Source organism: Anser brachyrhynchus (genome assembly GCF_964034855.1).
Source record: "Anser brachyrhynchus genome assembly, chromosome: Z".
Classification (NCBI taxonomy): Eukaryota; Metazoa; Chordata; class Aves; order Anseriformes; family Anatidae; genus Anser; species Anser brachyrhynchus.
In genome coordinates, this window is record NC_137697.1 from 39,720,672 (window position 1) to 39,741,591 (window position 20,920).

The 20,920-nt window shown below is 37.3% G+C and overlaps 1 protein-coding gene across 11 annotated transcripts in view; it reads right to left on the bottom strand.

Moving 5' to 3' along the window:
• FANCC (FA complementation group C) overlaps positions 1–20,920 on the bottom strand; it is an 83,997-nt gene that overhangs the window by 33,585 nt on the left and 29,492 nt on the right. The gene's annotated exons all lie outside the window — the stretch shown is intronic.

Sequence of the window (20,920 nt, forward strand, 5' to 3'; positions counted from 1 at the left end):
ACTATATTTAGAAAATCATGATATAATTGCTATCATGGAAACGTGGAGGGACACATCACACAACTGGAACACTGGAATAGACGGCTACAAGCTTTTCAGAAGAGATAGGCATGAGAGGAGGGGCAGAGGTGCTTCCCTCTATGTTAAGAAATGGAAAGATTGTGAAGAGCTGCCTCTAAGAAACAGCCATGGACAGGTAGAGAGCTTGTGGGTAAAAGTTAAGGATTGGACCCATAAAGTACACTTGAGTCTATGGCAGAAATAACGCATTCAGAATGGAAAATAACAAGGTGCCATGGTTCTGGAAAATGAACAGCAGCAAGACACGCTGTCATATCAGAAATTATTTCTTTCTGTTCTAGTTTGATTTTCCTCACCACTGATTCAGCAGGAGGCAGAAAGGAAACCATCTTAGTTTTACTTGCAAGAGGATACATCCATCCCCACAGCCTTGGATTAAAGTTCTGTGACAGAATCCCTTTCAACTTGAAATTGAATTAATCAATTTTCATAAAGCTCTCATAGTGAACAACTTCCTTAAACTACCTTGCCCATGCCTTTATTATACTGATGTATTTTATATTGAGTAATACTCTATTAACTGAATTGGCCATCACCTGATGCACTGAGGTTTCTGATATCTTTAACAGACAAAAAATCCTGTAAGTATGTGCATGAAAATATAAAATTATTTACGTCATCCACGTAAACACGGTGCTTGGTATCTACCAAGCTTTGTAGCAGAGGAGGCCTGATGTAGCTTTTACCCCTCTGATTCATAGATTGGCTGTAAGAGTGTCTCTCGTCAGCTCACTCAAGGAAGGTGGTGGGAATGAGAATAGACTTGAAACTGAAGTCTTTCCTCTGAGAATGGAAGTGGAGAAATATGAATCGCTGTGTTCCTGCTTACTGTTCACCTGAATCTAAACGAAATTAAGTAACTGAGAAACATTTCCTTCATATCACTTTTCCATTAAGCTAAATACCATTTTCCAATTAAGCTAAGACAATTCTTTAGATACTTCTTTTTAAGTAACAAAGGCTGATTTCTGTGTGTTACAATGGGTTTGCTGAGTCGTTCCATTCAGTTTGTTTCCCAGAGACAAACCATCTCTTTGAATACATGCTTCAACAAAAGCCTGGAAACCACTTTCCAGAGCAGAGTTTGCACCTCTGCTGAGGTAAGCTGCACGGCACTGGGCAGGTAAAACCCAGCCAGCATACACAACTCCGTACAGGAGGAGAAGGTGTTTGGTCTTTTGGTAGTGCTATTACTAAGCAGGAATTCAAACAGGTCTAAAGGCTTTTCCCCTTTTCTTTCTGTAATAGCAAATATCACCTCCAGTATTGGGGTGGGGGGGGGGAGGAGGAAGTCAGATTTAAAGGTATGATTTCTTTTGAAATTAAATAGTGGGGGCTTTGTTTAGTATTTTTTAAAATTACAAGATTGTGTGACAAGTTTTATTCTGGAATCTGCATTTGTGTAGCAACTGTCCTGGAACTGCTGACACCAAGGCCTTCCAGAGAACCAAATAAACCAATTTGTTTCTGGAAACTTCTCAACGCAGTCTCTCTAATGTATTAACGATTTTGAATGTCCTTGAAAGCAGATGTTAAGATAAACAGCGGCAATATGTTTTGGAGGGAAAAGACAGATGGTTTCACTAGGATGAGCCTATTGAATCTGATACTAATTAGGACTTCCCAGTGACACTATTGTGCTTTTTTGCCAACTTGGATGAGTCAGTCAAAGTGACAGGTAAAGCAGGAGGGAACAGAAGGAGCTATCATTTATCCTAAAGGATCTTTCTCCTCTTTATTTATTTATTTATTTTTATATTATCTTTCTAAGTAAAGTGCCATTATTTTTGAGAAGAGATTATTAATGACATTTTACTGAAAATTACAACGTATGTGAATTTGTTGGAATTCATACAACACGGATACCCAAGGGTAAATTTCTTAAATCTGATCACATAACTGGTTTATTTCTGACCTCTCCATCTGCTTAGACATGAACCAGACTTTCTCTGCTGTGCAAAGAAAAAGCAGGTATAATGCAAAAAGCTAAATCTTATTCAGAGGAAGCATTAGAAGTAAATGCTATTTCCTCCTTACATTTTATCAGGTTTGGGAATGAATATTTCTTGTATGGCAATGATTTCAAAAGTCTCCAGATCAGTTTTGCTCTGAAGTGCTCCCTGTACTGTCAGATGGGTCCATTGCTTTCAACACAGGTCTAGAAGAGAAGAGATCTCACTCTATTTCCAACCCGGCATTAAAAATGCTTCATGACTATGTAATAAGTTGAAACATTAGTGATGATTTTCATTCAACATAACTTCCAATCTTCCATTCAAAATTTCTTCCTTTAAAGAGGAAGTGTTCCATCTTTTCAAATTAATTCTTAAATCATTTGACCAGAGTCCTCAGGAAGCAAGGTAAGCACATTGCCCTGATGTGTTTAAATTATTCCCTGGTTGCTTTTTGTTTGTTTGTTTATTAGCTTTCAGCAGCCCAATCCAACCCAAATGCCTGCCGATAATTTTTAGTCAATTTTTCTTTAAAATCCTGCTTGAAGGCTTGAGAGTTTTAATGTAGATGGTATGGGACACTATAAATGATTGTCAATAAAACACAAGCTGGTCTGGTATTTTTAGAACCTTTATACTATGAAATAAACAGACAGTTATGGAGAATCATAGCAGCTAAGTCTGTAAATGTCAAGGAAGCCTGCTCATTCAGAGACCAACCATTTACAAAAGCAATTCTGTCAGCAGGATGCTAACATATCACAATTTGTATTATTTCCAAACACTTATCCAATCATAACAAAGTCTGTGACTTTTAATTTTGCTTACAGGACCTCTTGCTCACTTGCTCCTTAGTTCCAGGAAAAGACAGAAAATTAGTTTTCCACAAACCAAAACCAACAAGAAAATAAGGTAGTAAAACATCATACATATTTAAACATAATGTAGCTTTTAGAGCACTAGTTTACTCTAAACAAAATTGTTTTCTAAACTTTTTATACAAATCTCAGCATTTAAACTAGGGGGAATTACATGGCATATATTGTTAACAACTTAATTATTACCAAAATGTAAGAGTGTGTTTTACAATCTAGTAAAAAAAAATCTTTATTTACTTATCAATGATAACCTAATGAAAATCTCAAATTTCTGCCTTAAAATTCAAACATTTTTAAAACATACTTCAAATACACAAGTTGCTATACTACATACACTAAACACAGTAAATGCTATACACACATATTTAAATGATTAGCTAGTCAACAGAACCTCCCACTTTACCCAATTGAGTCTATTCCAGTAACCACTCAAATGTTTTGCACAAACAAATCACTTAAGTTTCAACATAACTTTAAGCTTAAAATATTCCTCAGTAAATACTGGATCATGGCCAAAGTGCCTAAGTATAGGGTGGGGAGGGGTTTTCTTCCTACATTTCTTTCTGACATTTACTGTCAGGAAGTTTTTTTGTTTCAGCCCAGTTTATGGATACACATTTTTTACATTTATGGGATGGTTTTCATCAGCTAAATTTCCATACCAGCACATTAAATAAAATTGTTGGCCACAAGTACATGGTTAGTATTTATTGGAGCTTCTCATTTTTCTTCTTATTCACTTGGAATGACAATCCAAAATCTGCCCACATCTAAATCTCCATTGATAACCATGAAAGACTAGCCAATAGTAAACAAATTACTCTGCTAAATTCTCCTACAGATACAAGGGCCTTGGCATTCGAGAATCTGACCAAGTTAAAGAAAATCTATAGACAAATGACTATACTGAGTTAATATTACTTTAGAGTTTAAAAAAAATAATAATAATTGGGAAACAATATTATTCTTTCACCAAATTGATGTTGCCAGATGTGCAGAATTCATTGATTTTCACATATTACTGGGCAGGAAGGCATAGATTCTATCAAGTTCTCCACACTTCACCTGATGCAAGAGAGACCTTCATCCCATTTTGCCTTCCAACCACATAAGCAGGCTTACCTTTAGTCCATGTTTGCAGCAGAACTGCTCAAATGTTCTTACATTAGGCCAATTTCCTTAATTTTGCATCAACAATTGTAATTGCAATTTGTTTTTTTAATAAAATAATAATTGCTAAAATACACAGAAGGACTATGAAGGACTAGAAAGGCTTAATGGCAAAAAAATATATATATCAAAAGATCATTCAGACTGATTTCGGTTTTTGTTAGAAACTAATACATGCTATTAATTGCATTCATCTTGCTAATACATGTAAATTCACTAAAAGAGTAGGCTTACGTTTTTCCTCTAATTCTTAAAATGGAAGAAAAGTGTTACATTCTTCCATACAATTCAAAATTAACCTGATCCTGATTTCCAAGTGGTATGCAGCAAAGAAAACTATGGGAAAGGGGGAGGGAAGCTGCATTGTTGTTCTCTCACCAATTTAAGCTCTGTTAACTTCTGTGAGACTAGGATAGGAAAAACATGTTGCAGTACTACTGTGGCTAAGACCACACAACTTTGTAATGGATGAGTTCCAAAACCTAAGTTCCATCTGCAAATCACTAACAAAACCCTTGGAAATCATAAGAAAAAGCTTAGGAATTGTGGGGCTGGCAAGCTTTGAGGCTACACTTGGCCTCAAACAGGAAAAGCAGTTTCAAATCTCCTCTTTTCTTTCTCCTCTCTCTTTTAAAAACACCCACCTAGAAAGCACTATTACTCTTTGTATTAAAAAGGAGAGACTTTTGCTGCTGAAATAAAACACACATTTACACTAACTTACAAAAGGAAATTCAATAGCTTTACCAGAGTCAACCGTAAATCTCTTTTTTTCAGTCCTCAGGTTTAAGTAGCCAGAGATTTAGAATTAATTTCCCTCTTCCTTCCACAATTTTCAAAAGCCAAAATGCAAGCTTTCCACAGAAGAATTCTTTAAATAAAAGGCAAAACAAAACAAAACAAACAAAAAACACCACAAGATGAAGACATTTAAGTTTAGGAAGACTGGGTGCATCATAATTTTTTTTCACTTTTCAGTTTAAATCTTTAAGTCTAATACTTTCTAGAGAAAATAATTTATCAATAAGTATATGTCCTCCATATCAGTTTTTTATGTTTCCATTTGGTGTGTGTTGCAAATACTCAAAGGTCATCCAACCTAGGACGATGTTCAGGATAAATTATTTTTAGTCTGTTGTTTTTGGACTTCATAAATATCAGGTTGTTAAAAGTTTAAAGGGATAAAAACGTTCTTAAACTTTTTAGTTAAAAAAAATGCACATATAATGGTGATGCAATAACTGCTGGTCACTAATTATAGTAGGCTGAGCAAAAATAGCTAATGCCAGCAGAATTCCTTCAAATGGAGACCACTTTCCTGTTTGTCAGTAACAAATCATTATTCTTTACTAGAGCCACCTGGCACTACTAAAGTGCTTTGAGAAATGTCAGCTGGCTAGCAAATTGTGACACTTGCTGTTAAACCTCAAGCAGCTTTACAGGAAAGCAGAATCCTTAGTTTCCCATTTTGTTCTTTGAGATACTTAGCTTTTGTTTATTTTGACCCAGAAGCCAAGAAATTATTTATATTCATGTTAGCTTGGCATTGTTAAAGAATTGTCTATTTGAAAAAAGTACAATTGAGATCTGCTTTTCCACAGCCTTTTGTTATTATCACGCTATTCTTAACCAGAAGAATTTGGTAAGAAAGCCAAATACTTTCACGTCCTACCAAGCAATTATCTATAGGTAGATAGAGAAAGTCCAAGTCAACTTGTAAAGTTGATTCACAAAAGGGTAAGTGAGAAGGCTAACAATCTAGATGCATAATCTTCAATAGTTTAGAAATGACTAAGAACTCCTTCAGGTTGACTTCCAAAAACTGAAAGAACAACATTAGAAAAAGTTGTCAGTGAACTAAGTAAAACTTTGGGACAATAATCATGAAAATTGATTATGCGCTGTGTGTAAAAATCCATCTCCATTCCTAAATGTTCTCTCTATATTAAAATGAGCCAGCCCCAATTTCTTCTTGTATGAATCTCTCTGAACACCCTCAATCACTCTTTGATCCTTTATTAACAACACTGATTTAGTACATAATTTATTAGAATTCTTGAATACATACTATCACTGTATTAACTACTTAATAAGCTTTTATTCGCAGGTCAATTGGCTAGAGTGACACACTCTAAACAATCCTGAGAATCTTGATTTTTAATCTACTAGCGGCAGAATTGTGTATTAGCATGTAGAAGAGGCAGATATGTCAAATCTTAAGCAAGTATTATTAACTAATTCTAAACAAAATGTAGGTTTTAGAATACTCGAATACTTTTTTAATACAGAAGCATTTTAAATTCTGAGCAAAAAGTATGGATGCACAGACAGTACAAAAAGAAAAATGCACAAGTGGAAAATTAAACTGCAGCCAGAAAAGCCCTTATATTATATGTCTACCACAACCAAGCAATACCAGACATTTAAAGTCATTTTTATTAGCATATGCTTGCACCAATCAAATATGGGGAGAATAATCTATGGTCTTCCTTTATTTCATGAGCATTACATTTCTCTAAAAGAAAAATAAGAAACTCATAAAGAAGAAAGTTTCATTTGCCCAGACCGGGCACAGAACAGATCACACTGCTAGCCTGACTTTACCCAATTGTTTAATGACAAATATATGCATTATCAGAACATGTTACTGAAATTGCCAACACGTTATAAAAGCCATCAAAGAGCTTCCCGTAAATAACAACTAGAATTTACTAATAACTTGCAACTAAAACATGATTTAGCAATCCATGAAAAGTAAAAACAATTTATGTTTCACTGATCCTAGACCAAATTAGAACCTCCTCCTGGTGTTCCTGAGAGAAGCGGATCTCAGTAGGTGTGTACCCACTGTAATCACACATGCTTAAACAGCTGGTGCAGCTGAACAAACAAACACATTAAACAACGGTTCCAAAATTACCCCGTCTCTGGCCCACGTATTTTGTGTATGCACATGACATATACACCAGGGGACAGGAATAAAGAAGGCCAGCAGCTTGGAAGAGCCTGTTATCCTTTCCAAGTTGATAAACGGGACACAAACAAATTGCAGAAATGGGTAAGAAAAGTGCCTTTATTGCTCATTACTCCCTTGGGGCATGCTGCAACACAAGCAGACTTGGTTTTCAAAATGAGGTTTAACCAGTAACTTATAAGTTGAAAGCTCCCATATCGCATTAGGAATTCATTAAGTCTTAGGGCTATAATCAATAATGTCAGATCTTAAAAGTGCACATATATCTCATTTAACAGTCATTTGCTCTCTGTTTTGATTCAAAAGAAAGCCAACTTTCAACTGTGAGTTATCCAGTGAAAGAGTTAAGACATTCTTTCAAGCTCATTTACATACTTGAGTTCTTTCCACATATGCTTCAATACCATGTAAAAACTCATCTGTCAAAACCTATCTTTTCATGCCTGTACTCTTCTATAATGGAATTACAGCATTTGTCCTCAACTGCAACTGATTTACATACTCCAAAAAGGCCTATAAATACTGTGTAAGTATTTGCATGACACCCACCTTAGCCATTTAAATCTATTTCATGAAATTCAAGACTCCAGGTCAGTATATGTCAAACATTAAGGAGGTGAAATCAGCTTCCAAAGCAGTAAACGGGATGCCAGGTGCAAAAAAAAAAAAAAAAAGTTCTTGGTCATTTTGTTTGGAGGAAAAGTACTGTGCTAAGGGCTAAACTGACAGTAAAACCTTTTAGAGAAACAGTAAAACAACACTGAGCATCAAAGAAAAACAAATAGGGAGAGGGAAAACAAGGAAGATAAGAGGTTTTTAAAAAAGGATTAAACATTATGCAGTACTTAACATAACTGCAGAGGTTACTTATTGTCAAAAAATAAGAAAACATGCAGTTTTTAAAGTAACATGTATTTTTAAGAAAAAAACCTTCTGGAGAATTTATATATATATTATATTATATTATATACTATTAACTTCAAACAGAATTGATTTGGTAGGAAGCATAACCTGTGTGGTTACAGCTCACAGAAGCAAACAGACCAAAGGAGGGGCCAAAGAGAAGCTATACTTTCTCAAAATTAAAAGACCCTGAAAGTCTGTGGAATGCTGTTTACTTCAGTTCTGTTTTACAACCACCGTTGCACGGAGAATGGATTGACTGAAATGTCTGCAGACTGTGACCACCCACACTATGGGAAGCACTATGATTAAAGAGAGTTCTATGTTCTAGTATCTGCCAGCAAAGTCTGCTCCATGCTGTAATTATTATACTTGCAGTCTTCTTATAATCTATTGCATGTGTTGCGGCAAGTCCCCCTACATTGTCCAACAAGAAAACCATTGAACACGAATAGCGAGTTATTTTTAATGTGCACAAATGGCTTGAAAACTGGATACTTTAAATACTTGTATTTTAACTTTATGAAAACATTTTGCCTTACAGTATAGCCAGTGCCATAGTGAAAGCAGATCTATGACCAAAACTTTCACTTAAACTTTCTTATCAGAAGATATACTGACACATCATCTTTTCACCCAACGTTTTACAATGAGCTAAGTTGTAACTTTATGTCTTTAAAGCACAAAAACCATGCGACTTGTGGACTAGGCATATACCTAGAGAGCACTGAAGTACTACAATTCCATCTGCTACTTCGTTAAGTGATTACACACATTGAACATTTCCGAAGATCCTAAGACTTAAATGCAGTACAACTTCTCCCTTTCCCTTTCAGAATGCTCAACAGTTCATTGTAAAAATAACTTAAGGGAAAAAAACAAAACAAAACAAAAAACTTAAGCATCAAAATAAGCTGCAGTTCTCTTAGCAGAAAATTTTATTTATTATTTATTTATTTATTGTATGGTGCTCTATCAGACAAAACTAAGCAGTATGATGCTGTTGCTGGAACCACAAGACATAGCTGTTATTGAATTCTTCCCTACCAAATTTACGAGGCAGCCTGTACCATTTCCACAATTTTGCCTGGAGTTGGCTGCACAGATGCTCCTGTGAAAAGCGCAGATTGTCTACTGGCTATAAATATGAAGTGTTACACTGAACAGTGTGCCACTGCCGAGCAATGGAGGGAAGAAGGATGTACCAGAAGCAAGGCTGAACGAAAAAATTCAACGACTGGTTAAAAGCCCATTCGTCTCCACCCACTCCAGACCACTTCCTGTGGAAATGTCTTCAGACTCCCTTTGATACAAGCCTTTGATTACAGACAAGGTTAAGTTCCACATATAGTGACTGAAGAAAAGTGCCACAAAGACTGCTGAAGGATGAGGGGAAAAATACAGCAAGAGTGAGTAGGAAAAGTATAAACAAGATACATACTGTAATTACCATCAGATGTCTTTCATCTGGAGGAATACACTACAGCCTTTGCAGTGATCAAAGTTCCTGATGATTATTTGCACAGGTTAGAAGAGGAATGACAACTCCTCTTTTCCAAACATACCAAAAAAGCCATAAGATCCCTAAAACCACAAAAGTGAGTCTCAGAAAGTGATTAAGTAACTTTGAACTACTTTGGCCTCCAGGAGACTTAACATTTTCCATTTCTCTCTTGGAAGCATGCCCCCTGGAACACAGACCTCCCTCTTCCCACAACTGCTAGGAAAAAACAGATCCCCCAGTCCGCTCCTCCCCTACTCTCCTAAACTGGCATTCCCTTCTAATTATCTTGTGCTTTACCTATGGTTAAATATTACAGTAATACCGTTACAAACATAAGAAGTAGTCTATTTATTTTAGTCTGAGCGTTGCTAATTTAGAAGGGAGAAAAACAAAAATAAAGTTTCAAACAATGTATTTATAACAAAACCATTCTAAACCTTCTGTTTTATGAAGCATTATTTCTCCTTTAACTTTCTCATTCATAATTTTAACTCTGATATTTCAGTTTAACTTTTAATCTCCCACTTTCCACTCATCTTCCTCGTGTTACCTTAGAATTACTTTCAAAAGGTAAGAGAATACTAAACAAAACAAATAATACTTCAATATTATATCTGGATTACACTTAATGTATCATGTTCTTTCTTAATAACAACATTTTGTGAAGGGTTCCTGCAAAGAATTAGTCACATAGATCTCCTGCTAAGGTCTACAGCTATTCTTTCTACATAGAAAATGTAGATTTGGCCCTAGATTAACTGTCTAACAAAGCGTGAACATAAATAAAACTAGTGTATAGACAGTCTTGTTAAAAAACAAGTATGTTGACCACAAAATCAAATGAATGTTCTTCACCTTAGAAAAGGTTCTCCTAATTCCTGTGTACAATACATATCTTCACCTATAACTTAATGTCTTTATTAATATAATGTTACAGAAAAAAATGAACAGAAAGAATACTATCTTCTAAAAATCATGATTTAATTTATATTAAACCAAACTTACAAGCAACAACACTAAAAAACAGACAAAAGACTTGTTTTACAAAGCTCATTTTCCAGTAATGTCACTCCCTTTCTTCCAAAAACTACAAAATACAGTGCAATTGCAGTTCTTTTGAGATGTGCTGACACGTATTCTATGAAAGGACAATCAAAGAAAAGGAACTGTTTTACAAACAGAGCATATCACACCCTGCCTTACCTTGTTGTGGGTGTATGCCCTCAGAAGGGGAGTACACACCCTATTAAATTCAATACCTACTAGAAAGAGGTCAGTAAGGAAGTTGAATAAATGTGTAGCAAACTACATATCTTCAGGGTGTAAAGAGAAAATCTTCTCTCACGTTTGAGGACTTACCAGTATGCAAAGTCACATTGTGGGAGACTTTGGTCTCAGCAAAAAATATTGTGCCAAGGACAGTATTGTTTCAGGAAGCCTCCATGATGATCTGTTTTTTGGTTAGGGTACGAACAGAGCTCCAAGCAATTATCCCACACATACTGGATTGAGGCCTAACTTCTGGAGGAGTGTGCCTCAATCTCTTGACTACATTAGCACTCCTACAGGAAATACTAACAGAACATGGCACCCTTATGGACATTTTCTGCATATAAATGAGTCTCAGAGAAGAAAACAGCCAGGGGATCTGCTGATCCATAAATAGACAGGATATGCAGTTGAGTCCAAAGAGACTGCATGATAAACAAACACTAAAAAAAAAAAATGTTGATCCTGGGGAAAAAAGAGGTGTGGGACAGAAGGTGTATCAGTCTCTGACCAACAGATGAGGACAAGTTCCAGGCAAAAATCACAGAATCATAGGATGTTTTGGGTTGGAAGGGACCTTAAAGATCATCTAGTCCCAACACCCCTGCCATGGGCAAGGACACCTCCCACCAGGCCAGGTAGCTCAAAGCCCCATCCAGCCTGGCCTTGAGCACCTCCAGGGATGGGGCATCCACAGCTTCCTGGGCAACCTGTTCCAGTGCCTCACCACCTTCTGAGTAAAGAATTTGTTCCTTACACCTAACGTGAATCTACCCTCTTTTAGTTTAAAACTATTACTTTTTGTCCTACTTTTTGTCCACCCCCTGACGAAGAGTCCCTCCCCAGCTTTCCTGTTGGGCCCCCTTTAGGTACTGGAAGGCTGCAATGAGGTCTCCCCAGAGCCTTCTCTTCTCCAGGCCGAACAACCCCAACTCCCTCAGCCTGTCTTCACAGGAGAGATGCTCCAGCTCCTTGATCACCTTTGTGGCCTTCCTCTGGACTCGTTCTAACAGGTCCATGTCCTTCTTGTGCTGGGGGTCCCAGGGCTGAACACAGTGCTCCAGATAAGGTCTCACAAGAGCAAAATAGAGGGGAGAATCACCTTGCTTGCCCTGCTGGCCACGCTGCTTTTGATGTGGCCCAGGATGCGGTTGGCTTTCTGGGCTGCAGGTGCACATTGCTGGCTCATGTTCAGCTTCTCATACACCAATACCCCCAGGTCCTTCTCATCAAGGCTGCTCTCAATCCATTCTCTGCTCAGCCTGTATTTGGGCTTGGGATTGACCCAGCCCAGATGCAGGACCTTGCACGTGGCTTTATTGAACCTCATGAGGCCCACCTCTCAAGCCTTTCAAAGTCCCTCTGGATAGCATCCCTTCCCTCCAGTTTGCCAACAGCTTGGTGTCCTCAGCAAAATGATCTCTTGGTCATCACTGAGACAAAAGGGTTCATCTCAGAAAACCTTCAGTCATGGAAGATAACCCAGAAGATATCATTCTTGTTTTCAAGCTCATAATCTTATAAAGATAACTTGATAGAATCAAGGAGAAATGACAGACAAATGGGTGTGATGATTCACAGTTTGCACTATTGCCTAGTTCAGAGAAGATTATGTTTTATTATTGTTTTTATTTAAGTAAAATAATTATTACCCACTAACAGCTGGACAGGATGATCTGCATACAGGGATTGCAAACAGCTTGAACTCTCAGACATTAATACACATACTTCTCTCAATAGGGGAACCAAATTTTTAAAACTATTTTCTGTGTCTGAAATAGTCTCTCTGACCAAAAAGTAGTCACTATGACAATCATCCAGACTAAAGAGGCAAAAAGTGAAAGCAGCTCATTCACCAGATGTTCACAAGAGAAAGGATATTCCTGGATGCAGGGAAGTATACTGTGTGGATTAGATATTGAGAAAATAACTGTTTATTTGAAGTATAAAGGTCTTCAGTGTGAAGTCATGTCAAAAGGGGAAAACAAGCCTCATCTGACAGCACAGGTTCAAACTAGTGGGCAAGCAGTCAAAAGAGAACTGTGTTAATGGAGATCAAGTCAATCCTACAGTCTCTCTATTAATTCAACTAAATATATGAAAGAGTGTATGTTTCATTGTTTGCCTAAATAACCAGGATGCTCCATACATATGGCATGTATGTGAACCTGAGCTTCTGGATGCACTTTCTCACAGCTATTTTTCTTGATGAAAGAGAATAAATCTCCTGAGATACTCACTGATAGGAAGACTTTCACAAAGCTACTGGTACTAAGGAAAGCTAAATGTCTGATCATAGGCATGAGCTATTATGAAGTGCTGATACTTACAGCAAGAGTGTGTTCATAAGGGAATTTGAGATTGGAGTTTGAAACTCTATGTGGCAGAAAAACAGCTGCATTACAATATGTATTAGTACACCTCTATTTAGTTATTGTAGCAGTCCGTAATGCCTGCAAATTAGCCAACATAACAGATGGAATCAAGTCATCCGGAGTCCCTGTGTAGACCACTTACTTAAGAATTAGACCAAGGACAGAATGCTTGGACAGAGAATGCCCTAAAGAATGGGTTTCACCTTCACTGTGACACACTCTCTACACCATAAGATGCTCCTTTCATCTGCCAGAATAATTTCTGTTTCTACTCTTCAAAGCTTTACAGTACCATGGTGCAGTGAGGCAGCTGATCATGCTGGATGAGAAGGAAAAAGAAAGTGTTCAGATTTCAAAGCTCAAATGGAAAGGAAAGAACATGCAGTTTTCTGCTTTGACTGTTTCTACTTTCGTTTGAATTTCAGGGTAGTGCTGAGGGGTTTTTTGCCAGTTAAAATCAGGATAAGTGAGTTCTGTTTTATCACCAAGACTAGTGAATCATCTCACCCTATGTCAGAAGAAAGAATGACACTGCCTGGTGGTGTAACAAAATGTGATACAATAACGTATTCCTACCCGAAACAGAAGATAAGGAGTTGGACAAGGAGATGGACGGTCCTTGCTCCTCAAAAAAAAAAAAAAAAGCCAACTGATTAGTTAAGGCAAAAAAGAAAAGTTTTATAAAACTAAAGATAAACACTGGCATTAAATTCTGGAGGCTAGGAAGTCTTACGACTTAGAATCTTCTTGGAGTCCTAAGAGAAACTTATGCTGAGAAACAGCATCTCACATCAAAGATTTAGCAGAACATGCTGAGACAAGGAAAAAAAACCATCCAGACTGGTACCAAAGTTTACAGGCTAGTTAGAATGGAGTAGCTAAGAGAGACAGCGAAGAAACCTTGTACATCTTTTACATCTCATACTTCATTCTTTCTACATCTCATATGAAATAAAGCATTTACTTGGAAAGTGGTTCTTCCCCAAAGTATACAGAGTACTCATGGCAGAAGAACGATCATCACAAGACAAAATTTGAAACCATTCTTTGAAATCAGCATGATAACAAAGAAGAAACAAGAGAGGAAAAGGTAATCTGGAATATGGAAACAGAAGGAAACTGGTGAGAAAACAGTGCAATAAGGATCAAGTAACCAGGTATCCTTCCTCTTAGCCTCACAGTGCTGGAACAGCACATATACAGAAAAAAACATGTATGCATATATGCATACACATGTATATTATAAGGAAAACTTCAAGCAAGAGACAGTGATTCAGGAATAGAGTTCTAATGTCACTAGCAAAAATGCTCTGATTTGACTAGACACCTGAGGGAAAGTCAAAGTAGTAAAGCACAACACTGGTGCATGATCACTTGCAAAGGTCATGGAGAAACTGGATGTAAGCCCCACCAAGAATTAGTATTAAGTTAAACATTTTCAAAATTACAAAACTCACAATGTATATGCCAGAATTAGAACTAATAATATATCACAGATTTCCAATATAATTATGCTCTCTCAGCCTTATCCATGCTGACAAGCTGAAGCCAACTACATGACTTGAAGGAATATGAATCACACCAATAAATGATGGAGCTAGAAAAGAGTCTGTCAGAAGGCCAGCAATGTTACATTAGATAACAGCATCTCAGGACCAGTGTAATAAATGCACTCACCTTTGTATTTCAAACACAAAATCATCACACTTTGCTTTGGCCATCAGTAAGAAATATACTGTGACCTTTGGTCAGAAAAAAATCATACATAATAATCTGTTCTGCTTCCCCACTGTAAATCCTTTTTACTGACCCTTGTAGAGCTCCTTCTCTCAGTGTGCTACTGTCCAGTTGTAACTCAATACAAGCAGCTACTGAAAGATACAGGAAAATTAACTGCCCACACCCTCGCAGGATTTTTCAAGCAAAGTTTTGGAAACTGTACTCTTAGATCTTCTAATTCACAACTGTAGAAACCTCAATATGTATGACACAAAAATCATGTGAAGCAACAGTGAGACCTGAAAGAAATTTCAGTCAAAAACAACAACAACAACAAAATATCAGTAGTGCGGCAAACTCAAGAACAGCCTGCTTATGTGTGGCCTACTGAAACGCTACACAGAAGCGATTTAAATGCCATATATATACTGAATATGCTATGGCTACTACAATTAAGTAGTCAGGGAAAAAAAAAAACTTATTAAATACAATATCTTATAGGGAGGCTATTTATAGGAAACAGAACAGTAATCAAAGTATGTTTGTTTTTCTAAAGAGTACATATTTCTATGCCTACACAGCGTTAGGGGATTCTCTCTTTACTTGCCCTGCATTTTCAATGTCTGAAGTAGGCCTTAACAGATTTCTCAGTATCATGTCATACCCATTTCAGAACAGCCTAAAACATCTCCACCAAAACTAAGAATTTCCTAATCTGAAAATGATTTATTTATCTCTTTTAATATATTTTCCTCCAATGCCTTAAAAGAACCACCATGACAACCATTATACAATCCAGCAGAGTACTGCAATAGCCTCCCTTTGTCCTCTCAAACAACAGTAGTTAGAGCTATGTTGTTGTGACCTTCTGAACTAGTAATCTTTTCCCACATTCTTGCTCTCTTAAATTACATTCTCTAATGCTACCTTTAACAATTACTACATATGGTATTTTTGAAACAAGACAACTTTAATTACACGGTAGCATAATTACCAAACAAGTAACTTTCTATTTACCCAGTATGTCGTCTCTGAGAGCAGGTAAAGGCAGAAGCCTTAGGAAAACTTTTATGACCAGAACAAGCACCTAATTTTAATATCAGTTTTAACATCTTGCAGCTCAGGATCTTCTCAAGCTGCAATTGGTACTTTTCTACTTTGTAACCTTTAGCAAATTTGTCTTCAGTGAACCCAAGTGAACTAAAACCAACACCATTTTGTGTATCCTGTCCCCAGGCACAGTTAAACTGTATTTTACACAGAGAAATACTACTTTTAGTTTTCAAGCTATTACTTCTCATCTAATGATCCCTAGTCCTTATATTGGAGCCCACCAAAGAATTAACTCATTCGCTGTTGACCCTCTCTAAAACTTCTGGGATTTTACAGACATCTGATATTTTATTCTATGTATAGGATTTTTTTTCAAGGTGAATGGTCTGTAACCATAAACATAGCCTAAGAATTATCATTAAAATAAAGAGTCATCACCATGCTCATAGATGTCATGTACCTCACCAAAAAAAACCTTCCCACGCTTAAGTCATAATAACATCACCACAACACCAACAAAGGTGTACAAGTTACATACACAGTAAAAATCCAACCTCTGTCCCTTTACCACCACATGACAACAGCAATGTCCTTTTAGTCATTCCTCAGACAGAGGCTATCCAATGCCTTGAACTGTATTTATAGCTCATCCCTTCACCTCTTCTACCTCTAGTGCTCTTTTCAAAACGGTGACAAAGAAACTGCACCAATTACTTGTGACACAGACTACCACTGCCATCATTTTCTTAAGCAGCACTAAGTATTTTCCATTTTGTTTCCTATTACTGTCATGATACTCTCTTGAATAGCAGCTATTGATCGGCGGTATTTTCACAGAAATACCCATTCTTATCCCAAGACCTTACCCCTGAGCAATAATGATCACCTAAGGGTCTGATAGTCCGTTCTGCAGCCACCTTGCCCTCCTTCCCAGGGGCCTGGCCACCTGTGCTCCAGGCCAGCTCTGACACAGCACTGTGTGAGCAAGACTTGTACAAAGCTGGCTCCTTCTGGCTTTCCTAGAAAGCATATTTAAGCACTGGCTTTGGTCCTTGCTTGAGGTATGTTGCAGGTATACTTGTGGTTGATCACGTACCAGAGCCTGGCCCACGGCCTTGGCTTGATGGCTTGACCTTGGACCCACCTCATCACCATGATCTTGCCCTGGTGATCCCTCTCCTCATGGCTGAGCCTGGTTACTGTCACTGGAGCTGCCCTGCTCTTCTAATCCACATACCATGCAATCTTCTGTATAGAGTACCATTTCTGCAAAACACCACAGCCACATCTGCCATATCGTCACCCTTGGATCCTGGCTCACCTTGTCCCATGGAGCAGCCTATCCTTGGTGCTCCCTCACACCCACATGTGTAGCATTTTCCATTCATTTGTGCTGAGCTTCATCTGTCCCGTTATGGGCTCAATACTCAACCTCACAAGGTGCAACCAACACGTATTTTCAATTAGCCTTTAATACTCTTAGATATGACACTAAAATAGTTGATCTGCCTCCAAGTTTTGCCTCACAGATGTTTTTCCAAATGCTTATTGGATTTTCGAGTAAACACCAATTCTCTCCAAGGTCCAAATTTAGGTTTGTAAATGCAATATTTAGAGCTGAAAAGTGTTTGATTATTATATTTATCCTCAGACTTTTTTCTCCAAATGCCCATAATTGGATTATTATCATTTCAGCTGAAGTTTGACTCCCACAAAGAAAAAAGACGAGTGTTCTACTGCATGAAGTAAGGCCTGTGAAAGAGTAGGAGTTCTTACTCTCACTTTTGTTAGGCCCATGATACAAATAGTAGTAGTCTCCCATTTTAATCGCAAGGCTGCAGCATGACTGCAGTGATACCATCTATTCTTTTGCAGAGATGATCACGAGCATTGAGGATTCTTTTCTTAAATTCATCTTCTTTTTCTCAAAGTCTTAACAAATGCACAGAATGCTTATTAGACAGCTTTTCACAACATTACACATACAATTATCGTTCAGACAACTTAAGTACATAAGGTCCCTTCAAAAGACTCTACACAGTCCATGCACGCTCCTCTTAGTACAGTCTGTCTTGCTATATGATTCTCCACAGGCAATGTTACATCTATGAAAAGGTATCTTTGATTGTTTCACTTAGAAGTTCTGTTTCTTTCAAATATGGTTTGGAGTTTCTCATCCTACTCTTCCATTGTTCGGTTTGGTGTGTGGTTTTTTCATTCCAGAATCATAGAACTTCTATATTTTCAAACACATTACTGCAGTGGAGAGACAAACTGACTGCTGTACCCAAACCAAAAGACAGACAAAGAAACAGAAGCAGTTTTCCCTGTGGAGAGGGCTGAACTTGAAAACATTTGCTCTGTTTCCCTAAGAACAACTATTAAACCCTGATGTTACAGCAAGTTTAGTATCAGGCATCAGTCACTCCTTCAGATATATTTCTCCTTGTGTCATTATCAGATATTCTCTTTTTAAATATTTAACTTGTGGTTTTAGTTTAGTTTTTTTTTTGTACATGGACAACAAATGTACCAGTCAAGTGTTCTTTAGAATAGCCAGCCTTCAGAAAAGAATCATAGAAGCATAAGCACTTTGAATATTACTCTTCTGACCTGGAGATCTATTTCTTTTTCCTATTTTTGCCCACTGCCCAAGCTCCTGACAAAAGTTATGAGGCACTGCCAAGAGTTTTGAGATAGTCATGCCTTTTCAAATCACCATTTTGTTTTTCCCCTGTCAGATTTGATTTGCAAGGGGACCCTGACAAAATTAGCGCTCCACCTCCCCATGCTTTAGCTTTGACTGACACAAGCTTGTTTGGTTAGTTTTGACAAAACTTTAAGTGTCAAATTGCTGTTTAATGAATAAAAGGCATCAGAAGTTAGGTTTACATCTGCTGAAGTGTGGCTCACCATTTATCCCATATCCTGATCACATTGTGATCTCTTGTGAGTCCACCCTCAAGTCTGTAAGACTGATTTTCTTTCCACCTTGTATTATTTAGAAACTTTTAGGTAATTTACTAATTGCACTTTCCCTATGCATTCCCTGCCTAAAACATCTAATTTTTGTTTCATTTTACACAATGTGTATAGCTTTTGTATGTATGTCTGTAATAAGAATTCACCCAACTTTCTCCATCTGAATTAACTGAAAATTGTTCTAAAACATCAATTTACTTGCAATAATTATGAAGAGGAGGACTATTTTCTGACTTTTCTGGGTTTTGATACAAATCAGAAAATCTGAGTCTTTTATATGTTCTTTCAGCTCTCTTAGGGTGGGGTGTAAAGCTGTTCTATCTTCAGTCAAAATAGGTTTTTAATTCCTGCTATTACAAATAATTGAAAAAAAAAAAGCAATAGAAGAAAGTGTTCTTCAGATACCCATTTCAGTCTCCTCCTGCAATCTAGTCCACCAGTGTGCATATGCACTACATGTCAAGAGAACTGGACTATGTGAGCAAAAAACAATCTTACAGTCATTGCCATGACTACATATTTAATTTTCCTCACATAGCAAGATGGGCTGACCTACAAACTAGGGGGGAATAAACACTTCTGATCCTTTTTTTACTTAAGTAAACAATGTGAAAAACATCAGTTTAACACTTGTGACAATTGTATTCGCTCAGGTACCTTTGCTATTCTTTAGTCAACTTCCTAATTAAACACATCAACTTTAAAACAAACAAACGAACAAAAACCTGCACATTTAGTTTCACACACACAGAACTATGCAAACAGAATTTTAGACAGAATTGAGTAGCAGTGTATTTTATGTTTTCCCTTTAAATCTGAGGAGCAATTTTAAATCATCTTTTCCTATTTAGGGATATACTTTCTCATCATTCCTTGACTTACAAGTCAAATACAACATTCAGGTTTCTTGGATACTGCTTCAATGGCTTGTCAACTTATAAACACCATCGAAATCTGCATTTCCCATCCTGTCCACAGGATGTGAGCCAACGTGGGATTTAAAATTTGATTAAATTTTATGAATAATAAGCACATTAATAATTGCATTGCATAACAACAACATTTCTAAAATTACATTAAGTTCAAAGTGTTTCAGTTTTCTGGTGAATCATGAGTTATAAGAATGCCTGGTTTCAGCTGGGATGGAGTTAATTTTCACCTTTCCCTTCTCCAAGATAGTTACAATAGCCCTTAAGAATTCTGAATATCCTTGGGATGTTCAAACCAGTATATTCCTATTGGTATGTTTCCTGAACATGTTTCTGGTTTTGTTTAAGGTTAAACAACTGTTTAAGAATACCACCCAGAGATCTGCCCTGAGGCAGGTTGGTTATAGGTGGCAAGCAGCGTGGGAGGATATGTGCAGGTATCTATCACAGCTGTCACCTCCAATGGTTTGGAAATTCATCCCAGAACAAGTGCAAAGCTCTAAAAAACTGACAGAATGTTTGGAAGAAGTATGCCTTGACCCTCGCATACTTCCACAGTTACAGCTTGCTGCACTTTGCTGGGGCCTGGCCTGTGCCTATTGAGTAATAACAAACACTATTGAGCACCCTCAAGGGGAAGGGCAAGGAGGCTGTTGTTAATCTGTAGCAACATTTAAAATAATTACTGTTTAAAAACTGTGAGTGAGAGTGCATGTTCGTTTATATAGGCACACTCGTGTGAATGTACATACTGGTAATCACTTAATAAACAGAGTGCCATCTACTGGTGTTCAGTGGTGTAATTTTTCTTATGTTTTGGTAGGGGCTGTAGTAACGCACTGCAAAAGGCTTACTCTTAACAAGGTATCAGAAACAAAAGAATGGATGCTTTGTTGTAGCCAATATTGTGGGGACGGTCTGATGCCAACAACAAATAAACCTTTGAAAATGACCCCAGTAGAACAGGGGACTGAATAAATTAAACCATGGGAGCAGCAAAACTAGTAATATGATGACATACGAACAAAAAAAGTTCTGATCTATATAGAGGCTTTGTCCTTAAAAGTATAGTGCATGGCCATACATAAATGGGCCACCATAAAACTGGAAATGGTAAGGTTTGAGTAGGGA